An 8,418-nucleotide genomic window follows, 5' to 3' on the forward strand; every position below is an offset into this window, starting at 1 on the left:
GTGACTGCAATAATTTTGAATAATGATATTATTCGTTGTTGAGAACATTATTATATGAACTTTGTGGTTTTATATGTTAAAGTTAAGAAAAATGGTTTCAAGTACCCAATGAAATGAGAAAATTTTAGCTGAGCTTAGGATTCTGGTTCTATTTAATTTTAACTTTTCATCTTTGATTACTGAGCATTTGATTGCAAAACGCTGAATGGAAAGTAAAATTAAACAAACCCTTTCGTAGTCTTTGACTGATTAGTCGGGTTCGTGGTTAGGCCGTCTGGTCCCGAAATCAGAGGTCGCAACCCCTTGCCCGAGGGTTAAAAAAGAGTTACAGTTTGGTAAGTCAAGCGTGATAACGGTAGAGTAGTTTAAAACAATGCGATTTGTTTGAGGTGACACAAAAATAAATGAGAGGAATGCCTTCAGAACACTATGACACTACACCGTTGGCTTATCTTAATTTATGATTAATTAATTACCTGTGTAAGTATGACACGAAATAGTATATTTCATTTTGTTTAAATATTTACTTATGCATGATTTATTTGCGAAAACTAACAATATCGGTGCTTGGGAAAGTATTTTCTATCAAAGTTATTGTTATTTTTTTTTTTAATTTGGGAACTATCTTACACATACCGACCTAGCCCCAAACTAAGCAAAGCTTGTATTATGGGTACCAGGCGACGACATACATACGTATATAGATAAATACACACTTATAAACATAGAAAACACCCACCACTCAAGAACAAGTATCTGTGTTCATCACATAAATACATAAGTGCTCTTACCGGGATTCGAACCCGGAACCATAGGCATCACTACCCACTAGGCCAGACCTGTACTTTTATGTCCAAGTTTTTGTGTTTCGTTTCGTGCCCAAATGGAAATATTTTTAGTATATAAGGCCTGAGAATCATACTGTTTATTTCTTATGTTAGAATAAAACATGAATAAACTCCAAAAAGAGAGATGAGTACAGTTTTTTTATTCTACTGTTACTGAATAACTTTTTTGCCAGAGAATATGAAGATTATATCTTTATTCACCAAAATTATTTTATATAAATCAGTGCCGGGCGAGCGCCGAGGGATCATTATAATCTAGTTTAAATTATTGACTTTACTTTGTGGTTTGGTTGTTTTTGTGTTTATTACACAATATTTACAATGAAAGCCAGTTCGGGGCTACACTTAAATAAATAGTGAAGCTTAATGAAAAGGCAGCGTCGACACAATGTAAATAAAATCGGTGATGCTGAATGACCATTTTGCGTAATTACTTTTATTAATTAATGTTGATTATTAATTAAAATAAATACTGTATTATCCGTTTGTATAGGTACTTTTAATATAAGTACATGTATATTTTAATCAGCTTTGGGTCCAGTTGAAACATTTAGGACCTAGGTAAAGTTTCAGGGTTTTATGCAATAAAAAAATGTAGATAGGTTTGACAATTTTGGTAATTGTTGTGGGTTGGGTTGTTTTTTGTCAAATATTAGTCTCGAAACGAAATTTTATTCATTATTTTGCGTACTGAATTCCGAAAGAAAGAACTATTTATTGACAATAACAATATACATAATGGATATATACAGATGATTACTATAACTAGCTTATATCTAAAATAGGCCCTTGAGGCATTGTACCAAGGATGCTGGCGGCATTTCCTCGTTGTATCGCAATACTGATACGTTGTGCGAGGCAGCCGCCAGCTCTTCGGTCACCAGTTACGTCAACCAGACGTTTCGCGATTTCTCCAAAAAACTTGTGCGCGCTGGGACCCCATGGACCTAGAGTTTCAACGCCAAAAGGTACAAAATGGTACTCTCTACCGAGGCTATTATATTTATTACGTTTCAAAATTTCGGCGCTTTCCGCCGCTGCGCCCGCTTTTACATTAGTCCGTTGGAGGTGGGACGGTGCCAGTGTGTCTACGCAGGTAGCATCCCACACTAACATCCGTCCCAAGCTCCAAGGAACCAAGGACACCCCATCAGGCCTCTTGCCATCATCCCTGATAATGCCAGTTGGCTCAAGAAGAGCAGGCACATTGATGGTGGCAAGAGATCGACGAATTATGTCATTAAGCGACGCATGTCTTGAAAAACAACCTGCACTTTTTTGACAAGATAATCCGTGGTGTCCCAGTCGGTCCACGTCCGTGCCACAAGAGCATATATGTGGCGTACATACCGAAACCCCGAGTCGCAAACCAGTCGCCAGTCTTAGGGAGGTCGGATCCAAGAAAGTACCAGTATTAGGTGAAGGATGGGCATGTAGCCAGTAGCCGGCTTCCCGGGCTCCGACCGCCAAAAGTCTCGCGTGATCTGGAAAGTAGGTAATGCAATCCAAACATTTGAATACATTTCTTCTTTACATAAATATACTTATATCAACATTATAACATGAGATACATATATAAATATACACACATACATTACATATACACAGCGGCATACTAACGGCCCGAAAATTAGATACGATAACGATAAGTACTGGTCTAGATAAGTTCTTATTTAGATATCGTTTGTATGTCGTATAATTGACAGAAGCAGCTCGATTCGTGCAACCAATGTCACTTTGACGTTAGAAATATCGTAGATAGGTATTATTGGGATCACAGTGGAATCGAAATAAACGTCAATTTTGACATGTCGTTTATTTATCGATCTTTTAAAGATCTTTTCAAGACCATATACGTGTCTTAATCATTCTTCGAATCGGGCCATAAGAAAGAGACAAAGCACCTAAATTGAGGTCTGTCATGCAGGCACTATAATATTTTTCACATAGCTTGGGTGCTGTGACAGCTTTCATCTCAATACAATTTGGCATTTTAAGGTTAGAAATTGTATTGAGATGACAGCTGTCACAGAGCCCAAGCTACGTGAAAAATATTATATGTCGTGTAGCATTGTGGTGATGTTTATTTATCGTCTCAGGTAGTACAAGTATTCCCAATTTATCAATAGTGTACAAAAGTGACATTATTCACAAACCAAGTAAAAAAAAGGTTCTGTTTATTTCTGTACAAATATTGAGTCACTTAGTTATGCCTGTCATTTTCATTCAGCTTTTCTTGTAATTAAAGAGAAACAGACACATTTTAATTACGCAGTTAAACACATACATCTCAATAGGTACATCTCAATAGTTCTCACAGAAATTGGACACAAATCCTACTTTAAGGGCCATTAGCCTACCTATGCACGCAAACATCTAAACGTAACCATTGAAATCAGTCAAGCGTCGTTACATCAAAGAGCTATTAACAAACCTATGAATAAGCATTTAAAGCATAATTTGAGCCTTTAGATCATAGCAAATATGCGGAAACATAGGTCAGATTTATGCTAGTAGTTGTGAATAACAAGCAGACACGCTTGTTCGAACAATTAACAAGAATATAATCGTCCGGTCGAGTACGTAGGTCAAGTGCGCGGTCGAGTGAATATAAAGTAACTTGTCAGCGAGCGCACTCGCCTAATATAACGCTTCTTTATTTTTGCACATTTTAAAGTTAAGTCAGTTAATAAGTAGGAGAGTTTTTTCCGACTATCTTCTTACATATTTTCATAAAAATTATGTGAAACCGAGTTAGTTTATGTTACAAATAGAACATGAATAAAAAAATATTCGACAGTAAACGGCTATTCATTTTAATACATGTATTTTAGTCGATAAGCAGATCATATTACAGAAGCATATAATTATATTATATTATTAATATAATATTACGTATAAAATACCTAATAACTATCAACCGTCTGGTTAACGTTATGCGTCTTTCTTGTGGAAGCCCGGGACTCTATTACTAAGACTCCGCTATCCGTCCGTCTGTCTGTCTGTCCGTCTACCACTAGGCTGCATCTCAGTTGAAATGTTCACAGATGATGTATTTATGTTGCCGCTATTACAACAAATACTAAAAAACAGGAAAAAAAATATTTAAAAGGGCTCTCATACAACAGACATGATTTTTTTGCCGTTTTTATAGATAATGGTACAGAACACTTCGTACGCGAGTCCGACCCCATAAACAAAAGTCTTCGAAAAATGTAATGTCCTCAGAAAAAAAAGGCCAGTTTTCCGACGAACGTTTTTGAACCGTGAGCGTTTATTCCCATAATGCTCTTTCTATTCTAAGCTGCGTCGAGCGACTCGTCTCCATACAAAGTGAGTTCACTCGCTCATGTATTCAGGCTGCCGCATTAGGAGAAATTTACTTTCGACTCCTTTGAGACGCACAATGGCCAGAAAGTTATTCATAAGTCGATATGGACGCGTTGATTTGTTCTGTGGGCCCCGATTTGACACGCACTCAAAACATATGGTTTGCTAATGATTTGGAACTCTCGTGAGGAGTTGGAATATTAATTTATACGAATTAGACAATCCCAAACTGCTGAACATAGGCCTCTTCCGATACGCCACTTTATGCTTACTCATTTCTCTATGGTTATTAATGAATTCACCATTTCGCAACGTACCTACATAAATCTACTTCTGTTTTATTTCTTAAAAAACCGGCCAAGAGCATGTCGGGCCATGCTCAGTGTAGGGTTCCGTAGTTACTCTTCCGTCACAGTAAGCTAAACTGGAGCTTAACGTATAGTAAATTGTTAACCAAGGGATGAAACGCGAGTTAAACAAATAGGCAAATTTGCATAATCAGTACCTAATTAGTCTTTTTACTATGAAGGGGAAACTTTTTGCGATAACTCAAAAACAGCTAAACTGATCATGTCCGCTATAGTTTTCATTTAAAGTATTTCTTAAGCTCTACTTCCACGATTTTTTTCATATTTTTTGGACCTATGGTTCAAAAGTTAGAGGGGGGGGACACATTTTTTTTCGGAGCGTTTATCTCCGAATATATTCACTTTATCAAAAAATGTTTGTTGAAGACCCCTCTTAGTTTTGAAAGCCCTTTCCAACGATACCCCACATTGTAGGGTTGAAGCAGAAAATAAAATTCACCCCCACTTTACGTGTAGGGGAGGTACCCTCAAAAAAAAAAATTTTTAGATTTTATTGTACGACTTTGTCGGCTTTATTGATTTATATATCCATGCCGAATTTCAGCTTTCTAGCACTAACGACCACGGAGCAAAGCCTCGGACAGACAGACAGACAGACAGACGGACATGGCGAAACTATAAGGGTTCCTAGTTGACTACGGAACCCTAAAAATGGGATTGATGCCCACCGTGGGGGACAGATGACTCGTCGTAAAAATGAGCCAGAGGATAAGATGCCCTTTGAAATTTATTTTCACGCTCTTTAAATTATAGCCGCGGAAGGTTTTGGCACTCATAGACGAAACGCGTAAGCGGGGCTTATGTCCACAGCGGCACTGAGGCTTGCGGGGGGAGCGATTGCTATTATGTAGTGGACTTTTACTACCACAGTCCTTCCTAGTAGGAATTAAAATCGAGGCATCTATCCCACTGGGGCATCTATCCTGGAATTACCCTATGTTATTTTCTTCTCTGTTACGTTCTGTGCTTCCAATGAATTTTGTTACATACAGACGACAGTCTGTGCGGAAACAGAAGACTCGTGTAATATACGGGGCCCAATACATTCCACGACTCTTCTCTTTTCGCACAGACTCTACCAACAATTATTCGCCTAAGTCCTCTGTATTTAATATATTCAGTTCGCGGGAAAGTTAATGTCTCAAGTGCATCATAAAGGCCTCTACCGGACTACACCTGGCCTGGTTATTTCCAGAAAGGAACCGGTATAAACTGACCTCAAAGTCCACTAAATTTATAAGTACCCGGAGTTCACGCTTATACTTGCCAGCCTCAGTGAAATGGTTTCCTGCAACAGGCAATACGAATACGATTTGAAGTCTTAATATCTCCCTGGCTGCCTTTTTTGAATAACTTTATTCGTTTAAAAAAATACGGTTTAAATTTTCAGTTTCTGTCATTCTTTAATTTATTTATATGCAAAAGTTTTTTTATGTATCTAGGCTTCCTCAAGGCCGGTTTTTTCTTAGGGATTACAATATACTGAAAAGTAATTATAATAATACATGTTTAGTAGATCTGGCCTGCCTAAGTGCTCTGATCTGGCCTAGTGGGCAGTGACCCTGCCCATGAAGATGATAGTCTCGGGTTCAAATCCCGGTAAGGGCATTTATTTATCTGAGGCATGGGTGTTTTCTATGTATATAAGTATGTATTTATCCATATACGTATGTATATCGTCGCCTAGTACGCGTAGTACAAGCTCTTCTTAGTTTGGGGCTAGGTCGATTTGTGTGAGATTGTCCCTAAATATTTATTATTATTATTTTATTATTTGTCTATGATAGGGTCATTCTTATTGCTGTTATAATACCTAAATCTCTCAATAACTTGCAAATGTAAATGTAACCACTATCTGAAACTAAAGAGCATTGAAAACGGGTAATTTTGTATAGAAATTCGGACATAATTGAGCCAAATCAGAGGCCAAGATCCTTTTTGGGTCACTGAGCCAGTGAAAACACTAAATAAAGAAAATACTCGGTGATTTTAAAGTTGAAGGTAGCTGAAGATCGGACTATGATATTATAAACTTATAATATTAAATGTTTACTTAATGAATTTAAATTAAATGAAAATCTTTATTTCAGGCAAATACATTCAGTTAGAAATGTTATGGGCGACTCCCATGGTAGTTACTTAGGTAAACTAGGTACCTACTCCAAACGATGTTAAGTAAACTGTGAAATATTTATCAGACTTAGCGGTTTTGGTTTTAGTCGTTTTAAAATATGCATCCCACCGTCACTCAGTAACAGATGTGGCTAGCACCACCTCCCTAGGGAATTAAACCTCTTTGAGAACCACTTGAAATATTAATGTTAATATCCGGAGTGGTGTCTTTGTGATGCTGGATTCTGAGTGTTAGAAGTGCAGTTGTCCGATAAGCCTCTGGACATTTAAGGAAGATATTAATTTTCGATTTTACATAACAATTTGGCGAAATGCCGCCTAAAGTTGAATACTGTCGTATTATCGAGCAAATTCCTCCTATCCGTGCATCACACACAAACACACATTCAATGTAAGTATACCAATTTTGTACTTGCTATGCTACATTAGCTCTAAAAACCAAAGAATAATCTGGTTTTATATCTGGTTTAATTTATCACCCATATTGGATTCACATACTGTAGGTATATACACACGTTTAATTAGCCCGATAGTTGTTTAGTTTACAATTACTACCTACTTTATATTTCCATCCAAGTAATGTAACATTAAAAGCAGGAAATTTTTGTAATTTTTTCCGATCCGCAAATTAATCAAGAGGTTATTTGGAAAGGAGGCGATAAATCAACGTATTACAGCGCTGTGATTCCACTAGACACGAGCGAGTTGGGGACTCAAACAAACCAAAATGTAAACGCTTTCCGATTAAAGTAAGAACAATAAGCACGAATAATTTTGTACATTCACCACTAAGTCAACCAATCGATCAATGACAAAACTCGCACATGGAGATGGCCAAGAAAGCTCTTGCGTAGTTGACGGATCTTTCCTAAGGGGACAACTGTAGAAAGATCCCTATGGGTCGAAGTATATACGAAAAGCAAGGGCCTCTGAAAATCATAAGAAAAGATAAAATAACAAAACTCGCATGCGAGTTCTCGTACCGTCTCAATAAGCCTTTACGAATCCGGACGAGATAGACCTTATTTACTGTGGGTCTAGGTTGGTTTGTGTAAGATTATTGTCCTTTATTATTTATTTATCTTAAAGTTACGGCACACTGGTTCATCAGATAAATAATAATTTTAATAAAATAAACAGAAAAATAATTTGACCTAGTCCCACAGTAAGCGCTAATGAGGCTTGTGTTGCGGGTAGAAGACGAGATATAATAATAAATACTTATACACGGTATAACACGAGGAACCCAAAACATTTTTACCACGCACTTCTGAGGCCAAATGAAGGAAAAAATATTGTATGAGTTTAACTAAATTTCGCAAAAAAAAAAAAAAAAAAAAGTATTTGTAGGTACATAAAAAGTTAATGTCATGGTAAAACTGGCACTGAGAATGAATTCTTTCGTTTTTTTTAAACCTAGTTAATGCAAAGGTTACTTGTCACTTTTGACATTTATCAATAAGGCTATTTAGACTACCCCCATAATGGCATCATCGTCATCAAAAAGGCGTTTTGCTGTAAGTTATAATAAGTTTTTTTTTAATTGGTATTAACTCTGAAACTAGGCGAAATCTAGAAAAGTTTATATAACATTTTAGTCTCTAAATGTGATCAGGAATACACTGTCAAAATCTTTTGGTTTCCTCATGTTACACCGTTTATACATAGAAAATATCCAGGAACAAAAATATTTGGACCTTCTGCTTCGTAAGCACAGGAGGCCGTCAAATGCCAAATAA

This window comes from Cydia pomonella, chromosome 11, assembly GCF_033807575.1.
Source record: "Cydia pomonella isolate Wapato2018A chromosome 11, ilCydPomo1, whole genome shotgun sequence".
In the NCBI taxonomy this organism is placed as follows: domain Eukaryota; kingdom Metazoa; phylum Arthropoda; class Insecta; order Lepidoptera; family Tortricidae; genus Cydia; species Cydia pomonella.